The following is a 15262-nucleotide window of genomic DNA, read 5'->3' as shown; positions in this document are numbered from 1 at the left end:
AAGAGGCTCGGTCCTTAAGTGGTTAAATTAGCCCCAGAACCTGTGTAATTAATATGTGTTCGGGTTTAAAGGGATGAGGTGGCAACCCTAAGCCTACCCCACACCCACCTAAGAACTGTACCCGAGCCACCCCCCAATCAGACCATCCTCCGCAGCTACTACCTTTTGACCAATATTAATTTAAGTCCAATGCACCTTCCTCTTTAACCCGGGGGTGGTATAGCCTCAACTGGTTCCATTTTCTGCAACCTCCAGGTATCCTCAATCCACCTCCATCCTCGTCACTTCATCACAGAAATGTCATCTAAGGCCTGGTTCACACCTATGCATTTTTTAGTGCATTTTCAGTTTTGCAGAAACACAGTACAGTCTGTTTAACATGGTTTACTATGGATCACGTTCACATCTGTGCATTTTATGGAAAAGGGCCACTGAATTTTTTCTGGGTTTTTGGTTCCATAGAATTTAATGGATCAAAAGCGTGTATCGAAAACCCCAAAATGCACCTGGAATATGCAAACTGCAACCTGCATAGGTGTGAACCAGGCCTAAAGCTCAAAAGGAATAAGTCAACATAGTGTTCTCTGCTTTCCAAAGAATATTTTAATAATAAATAGGTAAAAACACTTCCGGTTTGCGGTATGACGTCATCCACTCCTCCCTACGTGTTACGTCACAGCATCATGTGATGCTGTGACGTAACGCGTAGGGAGGAGCTGTCACATACCTGGTGATGGAGCCTGACGTGGAGAGGAAGGGTGTTCTCTTACACCTCCAGCTTGGTACCCCTGGTAAAGTAACAGGAGGTGCAAGAGCCTGGAGTGGCACAAGTGCCTGGCAGTTCTAGCGATGACAGCTGCAGATGAAAAGTCTGTGTGCAGGCTGGTCTGTAATGCATAGCAGCAGGAACAGCAGGCTGACAGGACTGGAAGACAGCCAGCCGGCACTTGGTGGACTGGCAGGTTACAGGCAACAAGCACTTGGCAGGCAGACAGGTCACAGACAGTAGGTACTTGGCAGACAGGTCACAGGCAGCAAACACTTGGCAGATAGGTCAGAGACAGTAGGCACTTGGCAGGCAGGCCACAGACAGTAGGCACTTGGCTGACAGGTCACAGACAGAAGGCACTTGCCAGGCAGGTCACAGGCAGTAGGCACTTGCCAGGCAGGTCACAGGCAGTAGGCACTTGGCAGGCAGGTCACAGACAGTAGGCACTTGCCAGGCAGGTCACAGGCAGTAGGCACTTGGCAGGCAGGTCACAGGCAGTAGGCACTTGGCAGGCAGGTCACAGACAGTAGGCACTTGGCAGGCAGGTCACAGACAGTAGGCACTTGGCAGGCAGGTCACAGGCAGTAGGCACTTGGCAGGCAGGTCACAGACAATAGGCACTTGGCAGGCAGGTCACAGACAGTAGGCATCTGGCAGGCAGGTCACAGACAGTAGGCACTTGGCAGGAATGTAGGTCACAGACAGTAGGCACTTGGCAGGCAGGCAGGTCACAGACAGTAGGCACTTGGCAGGCAGGCCACAGACAGTAGGCACTTGGCAGGCAGGTCACAGGCAGTAGGCACTTGGCAGGCAGGTCACAGACAGTAGGCACTTGGCAAGCAGGTCACAGACAGTAGGCACTTGGCAGGCAGGTCACAGACAATAGGCATCTGGCAGGCAGGTCACAGACAGTAGGCACTTGGCAGGCAGGCAGGTCACAGACAGTAGGCACTTGGTGAGCTGGCAGGTCACAGGCAAGACACAAAGCAGGGTCAGGCACAAAGCAGCAGACAGGAGGGTAGTCAGGTTTAGGCCAGAGTTGGTAACGGTAAAGCAGACAGGCAGAAGAGTCAGGCAGAGATGTGGTCAATGGGCAAGCCAGGGATTGGTTCAGGCAGAGATCAAGCATGGTCAGACAGATCTGAAGAGCAAGAGATGATCAAACACAGGAAATGGTAGCAGATTAGCAGAAAGCATAGCAGTGCGGGTTTTATATTGCGATTTCAAAGCCGCAGATCGGTGCAATTTGCACCTTTTGATTTCATTGTAGCTTGCGACTTCATTTAACAGAAGTCTGCAAGTCGCAATGAAATTGGAAAAAAAAAGTAGAGCAGGAACCTTTTTCAAAGTCGATTTGAATTTTTCCAGCAATAGGGTGCAACTTGTCATGCGACTTGGAACTGTCAAATCGCATGACAAATTGCACCGGCTTAATTCTGGAGGTGCCAGAACTGCATTCCCCCATGTTCCCACTGAAAAAAGCCCTGCCCCTAAGTTATGCTGGGTTGGAAATTCCGCAGCCTCACCTGATTGGTCGATGATGTTGGTCAATGACATCTTAATACGGCCATGTGGTCATATTTGGGTAGGGCCTTCCACGGACGTAGCTGGTTGGGCCAGTGGCCTACTATCATGTGAAAGTTTCCCGTGATTTGCCCCCAAACATTTAGCTCATCCATTCCTAAAACACGCATTTTTCTAATTGCCTATTATGTGAAAAGTGTGTAAATCCTAGGTAAAAATGTTGGTGTCTTGGGTGAAAACATTGATAAATAGACCCCAAAATATTAATTTGAATCGTAAACTTCAGAATAGATAAAACTGACCCAGAACTGTTATAAAAATTTGCTGGCCCAGTGCTCTGCTGATTGGATTTGACTTTAGGTCATGGCCAAGTCATCCCAGGTGTGGAGGAAAGGGTGAAGGTTGTGATTCAGCCTTGTACAATCTTGTCTTGGGTCTAATTGCCTCTTATGTGAAAATTGTGTAAATCCTAGGTGAAAATGTTGGGTCTTGGGTGAAAATATTGATGACTAGACCCCATAATATTGATTTAAAATGTAAACTTTAGAGTAAATAAAACTGACCCAGAACCATTATAGCTGCTCTTTAGAAATTTTGCTGACCCAGTCTTGTCCTGACTTTAGGTCATGGCCAAGTCATCCCAGGTGTGGAGGAAAAGGGCGAAGGTTGTGTTTTTCCATCTTGTACAATTGCCCTTATCTTTGACTCCGGACCACCAGAGCTTCTCCTTCCGCTTTCAGAAGTCTTCAAAAGATCTTGATTTTGGAATTTTTTTTGGTGCCCTGCTGGTGGGACAACAAAACTTTCATACACAGACCTCCCCAAATATTTCATATCAAGCCGACTAGACATTGTCTTCTCCACAGCGGGATCCTTTCCGACAAAAGTCTTCTGAGGTGGGAACACGAAGTTCTGGAGCTGAAAGCCAAGTTTAGGTTTTCATTATATACAAAGCAACCGAAGATATGAACACAACAGACCCAGAACCCCAGAGATCTCCCGGACTTTCCATAAACAAGAACTGGAAAGACACTTAAGTTTTCAGAGAGCATCACAAAAACATTTCCTTGGAAAACAGATGAAAGGAGGTGGTTAAAGGGACATGGACTCCTTTTATTCTTTTTTTAGATGTTATTTATTCATTTTTATTTGTTCCGAACAAATAGATGTTGTTTAAAGGGACACGTTTTGAGTCAGTTGATGCTGTAAAGAAAAAAATGTGTTGAAAAAGCTGACAGAAGTTTATTTTCTCCATGCCTTCGACCGGTGGAAAAGAAGACTTCAGTAATGTATTAGTGCAAATGGGGAGTCTATTAAAGGGGACGAGCATTAAATGTGTAATACATATAAATAAAGGTGAGTTAATTAATCAGTCTTGTTATTTAACCACTTCCGGACCGCCCGCCGCCATTATACGGCGATACTTTGAGGAGGAATATCATTGTTATGGCAGTAGCTAGCTACCATAACCCCGGTATCCTCTTCTTCGGCGGGCGGTCCGCTTTCAGATAAAAATGGTTTCTGCGGCGGGCTAACTTTGCTGTTGTCTTATTTTTTTACTCAGAAAAAGTGTATTTTTTCCAAAATAAGACCGCTGCGCAAACACGGTGTGATGAAAAGTATTGCAACAACCGCCATTTTATTCTCTAGGGTGTTAGAAAAATATATATATAATGTTTGGGGGTTCTAAGTAATTTTCTAGCAAAAAAAAATGATTTTTAACTTGTAAACACCAAATCTCAGAAAGAGGCTCGGTCCTTACGTGGTTAATAGACACACCTCGTACACTTTAACCACTTGGCGACCAGCCGCCGTCATTATACAGCGGCAGGTCGGCAGGATCCCGCGAACAGTCGTAGCTGTACGTCCGCTCCTTATTTTGTAGACGCTATAACTTTTGTGCAAACCAATCAATATACGCTTATTGCGATTTTTATTACCAAAAATATGTAGAAGAATATGTATCAGCCTAAACTGAGAAAAGAATTAGCTTTTTTTTTAAAAAAATTGGAGATATTTATTATAGCAAAAAGTACAAAATATTGTGTTTTTTTTCAAAATTGTCGCTATTTTTTTGTTTATAGCACTAAAAATAAAAATTGCAGAGGTGATCAAATACCACCAAAAGAAAGCTCTATTTGTGAGAAAACAAAGAAGGCCAATTTTGTTTGGGTACAACGTCGCACGACAGCGCAATTGTCAGTTCAAACGGCGCAGTGCCGAATCGCAAAAAAATGGCCCGGTCATTGAGTAGCCAAATCTTCCGGGGCTGAAGTGGTTAATAGAGAAAGGTATAGACACAGTTCTAGGATATGTCAGTAGACAACGCTGCCATCCAGTGGCAGTAGAAGGGAAGACACCTAGGAATGTGCCACCCTGTAGCGAGTGTACCTGGAGTCGTAGCTTGGACTGGATCCAGTAAAGCCTCGTACACATGATCGGATTGTTGGCCAACATAACCGTGGACTTTTGTCCGAAGGGCGTTGGCCCAAACTTGTCTTGCATACACACGGCCACACAATTGTTGGCCAACAAAAAAAAAATGTAAAAAAATATTATTCTTGATATCACTAAAAAAAAAAAAAAAAAAAAAAAAAGCCTTTGAAAATTTCTTTGCAATAACTCCATCAGTATCACCAGCAAAGCAGCTTCATTATTATCCCATTAAAGAAGAAGAGAATGTGCGCTGCATTTCCAGATTTCATAATTTGCTGCGTCACGAATGCTAATTCTCCATTACGAGCGCTACTTTACAAGACCGACCGATTCCGGCTCCTCCTTGCTTCTGAGCATGCGTGTTTATACTTTAGATTTTTGTCTGACGGACTTGTGTACACACGCTCGGAAAATCCGACAACACACATTTGTCTGCGGAAAAATGATAAACCTGCCATCCAACATTTGTCCACGGAAAATCCGACAATTGTCTGATGGAGCATACAAACGGTCAGATTTTCCAGCAGCAGCCTGTCATCGAACATTTCCCATCAAAAAATCCGATCGTGTGTACGAGGCTCTTGTATTTGGAGAAAGACTCGTCACGTATGTCACATGTTGGCCCAATCCCATCCATAAATACCACACGGGACGCTCTGTCATTTCCCAGCGGAAGTGACTGTGGCTATTCTGGGCAGTGCCAGCTGTTGCCACCTGAAGCTGGATCACCCCGGGGAGTTCATCTGACACAGATATGATGATATGAGGACCCTCGTATATGAGGACACTGACCCCCATCATCATCACTGACTCAACTATCTCCAGATACACATTCCAGCCTGCCTGGGTTGTCCTTCCAAAGAGGATGAGTGGCTAAAGAGTTAAAATGAGTGCAGTTCAACTTTAAAGGGGCATGTTGGGCTGACCTGCCTGCCCCCACCCCATCCCTCACCGACAAATGGAAGGATTACTGTTTAAAAAGCTTTTATTTGTGCTGCCAAGCAGAACATCCGCAATTCTTGCCTAGGCACAGTGGCGACTGGAGCTCAAAATTTTTGGGGGGGGCGCAAACAAACTGAAAAATTCTGAAAAAAAAACATTAATTGCAGCCTCACCGTGCCCATCAAACGCAGCCACTGTGCCCATCAATTGCCGCCACTGTGCCCATCAATTGCCGCCACTGTGCCATCAAATGCAACCACTGTGCCCATCAATTGCGGCCACTGTGCCCATCAATTGCCGCCACTGTGCCATCAAATGCAAGCACTGTGCCCATCAATTGCCACCACTGTGCCCATCAATTGCCACCACTGTGCCACATCAAATTCTGCCAGTGTGCCCCCCCGCCGGCTCGCCGTCTGCACTTACCTGCCTCAGTGGGACAGCTCCTCGATGTCTTCTCCTGTCCTCTCCACCCGTCCTCTGCTATGATTGGACAGTGCCTGTCGTTTCAGCCAATCAGGTGACGGGTAACAGATCAGAGCACCTGATTGGTGGAGACGCGGTTTAGTGTTAGAGTCACCTATGAGCGCCCAGCATGACGCTCGCTGGTCACCTATTTTGGAGCCTATGGCTCTAATCAGGTGCTTCAAACACCCCCCCCCCCCGCCGCTGTAATTCAGGTACCCTGCACCCGAAAAGGGGCCGGACTCCTGAATAGGGGGTGGCAATGGCGGCTATAGATAGATTCATGCAATGCATGAATCTATCTATTGGTGCTAGAGGGGGTGGCAGGAGAGAGGGGGCGGCGCCCGTGCGCCCTTAATGCATGGGCAGCCACTGCCTAGGCACATGTGCAGATGTGCTTCAGGGTTCACCTGCGCATGCGCCGCGTCTCCCCAGGGTACCTGTGCATTTGTGGGGTTTCCCATGCGCATGCAAAGACTGCGACCAGAAAAGTTCAGTTTTCTCACCTCTGTCCCGTACGTTTTAAAAATAATATTGGGCCTGGGGGATTATTTCAAAGCCCCAAAACATTATATATTTTTATTATATATTTTCTGGACACCCTGGAGAACAAAATAGTGGTAGTTCCCATGTCTTTTATGTTACATGATATTAGCTCAATGGTTCATGAAATACAACATTTCTGTAAAAAAATGTACAAAATTTAACCACTCGCCTGCAGGACACCTTCACCCCCTTCCTGCCCAGGCCAAATTTCACCTTTCAGCGCTGTCACACTTTGAATGACAATTGCGTGGTCATGCAACACTGTACCCAAATGTAAATTTTATCAATTTTTCATACAAAGCTTTCATTTGGTGGTATTTACCGAAATCACCGCTGAGGATTTTATTTTTTGCTAAGCAAATGAAAAAACACCAAAAATTCTTTTAAAAAATCAGTTTTTCTTAGTTTCTGTTAAAATTTTTTGCAAATAAGTAGTTTTCCTTCTTCGCTGATGCGTACTGAGGTGAACTGATAGGCACTGATGTGCACTGAGGAAGCTGCACTGATGTGAACTAATAGGCACTGATGGGCACTGATGAGGAGGCACTGATGTGAACTAATAGGCACTGATAATGTTGCACTGATGGGCACTGATGAGCCTACACTGATGGGCACTGATGAGGAGGCACTGATGTGAACTAATAGGCACTGATGATGCTGCACTGACGGGCAACGATAAGGCAGCACTGACAGGCACTGATGAGGTGGCACTGATGGGCACTGATAAACTGCACTGATGGGGCTGCACAGATAATTAGTGTAAACAATTTACTCATTGTGTAGTCAGGTGACATTTCATTTTGTATTAGTAAATATAATGGTCCAATAATTTGCGACTTTTATATCTACTTTTTGTTCAGCTTAAAGTGGAGCTCTGACTAAAGTTGAATAATGTCCTTGCTATAGGTGAAGGCCATTTTTGTACCTCCTGAAGCCTGACTAGAATACTCTCAGGATGTTACAGGAAAAACAGAAATGGAAGGTGCGCACACCTAGTGCATTACCAGAGATAATTTAATAAGAAGAACTTTTAGTATAAAAGTGGGTACTCACAAAATGCAACTGACAAAAGGCCATAAACACAGTGCATGGACATGCACAGAACACGGGGTACACACATGGGGTACACACATGGGGTACACACACGGGGTACACACACGGGGTACACACAGGAGGTACACACATGGGGTACACACAGGAGGTACACACATGGGGTACACACATGGGGTACACACACGGGGTACACACACGGGGTACACACAGGAGGTACACACATGGGGTACACACATGGGGTACACACAGGAGGTACACACACGGGGTACACACACGGGGTACACACATGGGGTACACACACGGGGTACACACACGGGGTACACACATGGGGTACACACACGGGGTACACACACGGGGTACACACAGGAAGTACACACACGGGGTACACACACGGGGTACACACACGGGGTACACACATGGGGTACACACAGGAGGTACACACACGGGGTACACACACGGGGTACACACAGGAGGTACACACACGGGGTACACACACGGGGTACACACATGGGGTACACACACGGGGTACACACACGGGGTACACACAGGAGGTACACACACGGGGTACACACATGGGGTACACACACGGGGTACACACATGGGGTACACACACGGGGTACACACATGGGGTACACACACGGGGTACACACACGGGGTACACACAGGAGGTACACACATGGGGTACACACACGGGGTACACACATGGGGTACACACACGGGGTACACACACAGGGTACACACACGGGGTACACACACGGGGTACACACAGGAGGTACACACACGGGGTACACACATGGGGTACACACACGGGGTACACACATGAGGTACACACACGGGGCACACACATGGGGTACACACACGGGGTACACACATGAGGTACACACACGGGGCACACACATGGGGTACACACATGGGGTACACACATGAGGTACACACACGGGGTACACACACGGGGTACACACATGAGGTACACACACGGGGTACACACATGGGGTACACACATGGGGTACACACATGAGGTACACACACGGGGCACACACATGGGGTACACACATGGGGTACACACATGAGGTACACACACGGGGTACACACATGAGGTACACACATGGGGTACACACACGGGGTACACACATGGGGTACACACACGGGGTACACACATGAGGTACACATACGGGGTACACACATGGGGTACACACACGGGGTACACACATGGGGTACACACACGGGGTACACACACGGGGTACACACACAGATTTCTTATTATTAACTACTTCAGATCCGCGCTATAGCCGAATGACGGCTACAGCGCAGACCTAATTTCCCGGGAGAACGTCTATTGATGTCCTCCCGTGCCCGGGCAGCCTGCGCGCCCCCTGCAGGGCGTGCGCAGAGCGCTCTGTGATCAGCGAGTCTGTGAGACCCGCTGGACAAACAAGATATTTGGGGGGCACACCCTAAAAGATGCATTAAAGATGGTGCAGCCATAAGACTATACAGCAGAAGAAAATATTACAGCGCACACATGCAAAAAAGACATTTACCTCCAGCAAGGCTAGTTTAAAACACCTAGACATTCTCAAAAAAAAATTATAAAAACATATGGGGATTTGGTCACAACATATTGCTATATGGTGCTAAGCCCACTTACTGCGATAAAGTACCCCATGATCAGTGGGTCCTACACTGTCCATAGACTGGGAGATTATGAGACTTGCTGGATCACAGATCGGAGTAAGTGGTCGATCCCGACCCATTACCACGTGATCAGCTGTCAGCCAATGACAGCTGATCCTGTGATGTCAACAAAGCCGGTAATCGGCTATTTTTTCTCCTCGCGCTGACAGCGTGAGGAGAAAAAAAAAGCCGATCACCGGCGGCTGTGAGAGGGACGTCAGTCCGGATCACGGCAAGCTGCCGCCAGATCCTCAGAGCCCACCTGTGCCCCCTGCCAGTGCCACCTAGCAGTAGGCAACAGTGCCGCCTACCAGTGCCCACCAGCGCCACCCATCAGTGCCCACAGTGCCACCTATCAGTGCCCACAATCAGTGCCTCAACAACAGTGCTGCACATCAGTGCCACCTATCAGTGCCCATCATTGTAACCTACCAGTGCCCATCAGTGCCGCCCATTAGTGCCACCTACCAGTGCCACCTATCAGTGCCCATCATTGTAACCTACCAGTGCCACCTACCAGTGCCACCTATCAGCGCCCATCAGTGCCACCCATCAGATAACTGATAGATCTTTGGGGCTGAGGTTTGGTGATTGATCGAGCTGTGTTCTCATCACTGATTATCACCGCCCCGAGAACACCTGTAGCCATTGGAGCGGTCTATTTAAGATCTATCGGTTATCTCAGTCATTGTAATGATTAAGCACAAGATGCGTGTGTGAAACGTGTCTACGTGACCACAGTTTGGTGTCTTTGGTGTTATCTTTGTGAAACAAAAGGCAATCGGAAGTTCTGGATGTGCAGCCATTTCTTTCTTCTTTCCAAGTTTCCCACGGAGGCGGCCCGGGGGTAGCGTTCTGCAAGATACTCCAATCAGCCTTATTTTTATATACCTGGAGCAGCGGTTCTTTTTCTTGCCCGAGGGACAGGACTGCTCAGCCAATCACAGGAGAGGAGCTGAGAGGTGGGAACACATGAAGGAATGGCTGTGAGGTGAGCGACAGGACTGCTCAGCCAATTACCACAGAGCAGCCGGGAGGTGGGAATGTTTGGGGTGATGACTGTGAGGTGAGTGACGGGTCTTCTCAGCCATACCGCCCAACATTTTAACTTCCGAATGGGGGGGCAATTGAGGGAAGGAGTGACCTGCAGTGTGCCATGTGTGCCGCAGTAATGTGGGTGTGGCCAAAATCTGACGGCAAGTGGCAGATAGAGGAGTGAAGGATGTGATTGGAATGACAGGAGCTTGGCTGGAGTGTTGGTGGCCGGGGATTCTGGAGCGAGAGTAAAATTGGCTGGGGCAGTGGTGGTATCTGGTGGGAGAGGAATCAGGAGACCAGCTGACTGATGGTCGGGTTGGAGAGAGAGTCATGCTGGTGGAGATGGGTGGGAGGTAGAATAGGAAGGGTGGTGGAGGCAGCGTAGTGGATGGCTCCGGTCTCTGTGCTTCTCTCAAGGTGCCTCCTTGCCGCTGTCTTTCACTGTTTTTGAAGCTACTTCATGGCTTCTCTTACCATGAGAGGCAGGAAGCCGGAGTCAGAGATGGTGGGTGGAGCCGGCCTGCAAAATGTGTCATCAGTTGCTAGGAAGCCAGCAGTCTTAGCAACAAGTGACAGGATTGAAAATGGGGGGTGGGGAAGCCGGTGTTCTATCAGAAAGCCGCTACCCATCTAGGGTTGCCACCTGTCTGGGATTCACCCAGACAGTCTGGGTTTTGAATCATGTGTTCACCTGAAACCCGGACACAATGTTCAGACAGGAATGTGGCACAGAACAGGGCTTGATAGGAGGGTGAGGGGGCACGGCATTACTATTCTCTTTGGAGTGCCCAAAGGTGTCCCAGGTCTGTTCCAATCCTATAGTGTATACTAAAACAAACAAAAAAATTACTGTGCGCCACTAAAGTGTTCGGGTTTGGCTTGAAGAAAAAAGTGGCAACCCTATACCTATCAGATAATGCAGCGGAAGTGGCGTTCCATCGTGGCCATCTTGGTACACCCCACACTCGTCTGCAATAAGCTTACAGTCAGAAGGCGGCAAGCGGACATCTTGTTACACCCACCGAAGTCTTGCATTTCACACTTATTTTTAGCAGTAAACTGAGCTTATATAGTGAGACAGTATTTGGAAGTCTGTGCCGCTGTTTTGATGTTCAATTTTAAAAGCGTCGGCAAGCCTGCTGATCTCACAGGTTTGCTAATCTGACATGTAGCAAGGTCCTGGGGCCCCTTTAGGCCCAATGGTGACCTCCAGTGTCAGGGAGAGCTGACATCCTTCTGTGTAGAGTGGGTTAAGAGGCTGGGTGGGTGTAATGCAGGATGAAAAGGGTGGGCGCCAGACACTTTTTGAATGCAAAGAGATTTATTGTCTCTTAAACAGAACTTTGGGAGAGAGGGTTGGGGCCAGGACACCCTTAGGTAGATTCAACGATAATTGGCAGACTCCAAGACTTCTATAGGTAGACAGCTATACAGGTGAAGGCCTCCAGCCAGACACCACTTCTATATAGGTAGGACGCTGTCTCCTATGGCAAGAGTCTTGTAGAAGTTACTGACGGTAATTGTATTCAACTATTTGCAACACGAACAGTTCTCAGCTTACCCCACAATCACTCACTGTGAGTCTTCACTCAACGAGCCCCACGTCTCTTTCACTAGACTTCAGATCCACTAGCCACTGGATCTCCTGAGCTCTTCCACTGTTAGCATTCAGTATCTTCCTCAAGCGTCACCCCCACTTCCCTGCTGGGCCCCTGACTTGGCACTCACTGATGCTCCTCAAGCGTCACCTCTGTTGACCCGCTAGGTCCCTGGCTTGGCACTCACTGATGCTCCTCAAGCGTCACCTCTGCTGTCCTGCTGGGTCCTTGGCTTGGCACTTGCTGAAGTTTTCCCACTTCTTCACCGTCCCCAGCTGATGAGAAGACTGCTCAGCTACTGGCCTCAGCTTACTCACAGTGGTCTCCAGTAACAAGGTGGATGGAACCTTAGTGGCTACAGCTTCCCCTCTACCTCCGACCATGACTGGTTCCCCGGCCGGCAGAACCGTTACTCCTGGTTGGACTACAGGCCCGCAGTCCCAACCCTACGCTGCTCTCCTGCTTCTGGATAGGCCCTCAGACAGCCTAGCAGCCAGATGTCCCCGGGATAGGCCTCAGGCTTACGGCCTAGCAGCCTGGGGCAGCATAACACATGTCCACCCAGACAACCGGCCAGGTGGCACAGAACCCCGATCACCTGACCTCACCCAAATAAATAGGCTCTCCCAGCAGGCCAAGGGGCCAAGAAAATCCCTGTCCATTGGCTGAGACGCCCCATTCATTCCTTGTCTGCCCTTGCTACGCCCTTGTCTTATCCAATATCACCAGCTACAGTGCCACCTAGTGACAGAAGAGAAAAGTGCAGCAAGTACAGAATTAGGGGGAAATCAATTGATCTCCTAACAATTGGCCAAGGCAACTAAATTTAATATAGGCCCTGCCTAATCATCAGGGTACTAAAGACAGAAAACCGCTGATTTTAAAATTGAACAAAACAGTTTGTCAGATTTCAAAATACGGTATTTCACTATATAGGCTCAGTTTACTGCTAAAAATAAGTGTGAAATGCAATGGGTGTAAAAAGATGTAAAGAAAAAAGAATGTTGGGACTTTATATGAGGCATAGACTATTAACGTACATATGTCTCCATCCCTGATATTTGTAAAAGAAAGGGAAATGGGGAAAAGGGGATAATGGGACTTAATATGAAACACATCACTCAGGTAGAATGAATGAATCAATAATTGTAAATAAAATATTTATTCGTACAAATGAGCATAAAGCAAGGTAATAAAGTACAAACTCAATAGGTTACATACAAAATTATAATCAACATGATTGGTAAATCACATAATATTAAAAATAATTGCATAATTCATAATAAAAATAGCAATTTACCCAAATATGTACAAACATGATTAGTAATATATAATTGATTCGTGATTCAAACAAGCAAAAAGCCCATGGTAACCGAATGATTGCTGTGACATAGCATCAGTAAAAGCTCGACGCGTTTCGTGGATAATTTCTACTCATCAGGAACAGCTGTGCACTGGATATGTCTGTAATAAAGTGTAAATTAGCCGTAAATAGTAGTTAGTTACTATAACGGGAAGAGATATTGTAGATATTGTAGATATTGTTATTAACAACTGGAGGCACTATAAGAACAACAACCCCCCCCCCGGGAGCTGAGGTAATGGCACTGCGGCGACAGAATGGCAAAAACCACCAGTGAATGAAAATCTCATAGGAAGGGATCCCCCACCAAAAGCTATGGTTATGAAAGATGTTAGATATGAACCCTTCACAGAAGCCCTTAGGGCGCATATCTAACAATGATGGCGAATCGCCATCATTGTACGTCAGGCGCGTACACGGCGATCTGTGGGTCCATTCGCTAGCAGGGGAGCCAACTCGATGTCCGCCGGCCACCCGCGATCGCTCCAGAGACAGGCAGAACGGGGATCTGTGTATGTAAACAAGCAGATCCCCGTTATGTCAGGGGAGTAGAGAGTGATCTGTAGTTCCTGATGATCAGGAACAGCGATCTCTCGCCTCCTCCAGTCAGTCCCCTCCCCCCACAGTTTGGAACACCTCCCAAGGGAACACTGAACTCGTTGATCGCCCCCGTAGTGTTAACCCCTTCCCTGCCAGTGACATTTATACAGTAATCGGTGCATTTTTATAGCTCTGATTGCTGCATAAATGTCAATGGTCCCAAGAAAGTGTCAAAAGTGTCCGATCTGTCCGCCGCAATGTCTTAGTCCCGCTAAAAATCGCAGATTGCCGCCATTACTAGTTTTAAAAAAATAAATAAATAAAAATGCCATAAATCTATCCCCTATTTTGTAGATGCTATAAGTTTTGCGCAAACCAATCAATAGTTCTGATGGCTATTGTTTGGCAGGGTGTTGCCCTCTCCTCAAGGCTATTGCTCTGGGATGTCCCAGCAGGTAATGAATATTAGCCTGACTCTGTGTCCCATGATGTATGAAAAAGAAAGTAGGATTTTTACGTCATACTTACCTGTAAAATCCTTTTCTTTGAGTACATCATGGGATCCCTCCCCTCTTTTTTGAGGATTTAGTGCTTGCTAAGGATGAGCTCAGACGAGTTTGCACACTCCACGTGCAGAGCCCACCAGGAATTCGGCACGGTGCTAATCACAGGCAGTGAGACATTTCCTCATCTCTGCAGCCGCGCATCGGGACAATGTCACACTGCCTGTGATTAGCACAGCGCCGTGCCGACTTCCTGGCGGGTTCTGCATGCGGAGTGTGCGAACACGCTCGAGCCCATCCTTAGTGCTTGCTACAAAACTGAAGTACTTCCTGTATGGGAGGGGTTATATAGGGGATCACTTCCTGTCTGAAGACCTTTGGTCTACCAGTGTCCATTCACTTAATGATAGAGTATAAACCCAGCATGGTAATGAATAAGGATGAGCTCCGGCGCGTTCGCACAGCCCACGTGCAGAGCCCGCCAGGAAGTCGGCACTGCGCTAATCACCGGCGGTGAGACATTGTCACGATCTCTGCAGCCACGCATCTGGAAATGTCTCACTGCCTGTGATTAGCGCAGCGCCGTGCCGACTTCCTGGCGGGCTCTGCACGTGGGCTGCGCGAACACGCCGGAGCTCATCCTTAGTAATGAATATTAGCCTGACTCTGTGTCCCATGATGTACTCAAAGAAAAGGATTTACAGGTAAGTATGACGTAGAAATCCTATCTTTTGAATGAAGAATATTTCACTAAAATAAATGAGGAGGCCTATTTAAACCTCCTGGAGCTTTTATCCGAACCTGAATCATG

The sequence above is a fragment of the Aquarana catesbeiana genome, linkage group LG13 (assembly GCF_042186555.1).
Source record: "Aquarana catesbeiana isolate 2022-GZ linkage group LG13, ASM4218655v1, whole genome shotgun sequence".
NCBI lineage: Eukaryota > Metazoa > Chordata > Amphibia > Anura > Ranidae > Aquarana > Aquarana catesbeiana.
Note: the sequence above shows the minus strand (reverse complement) of the source record.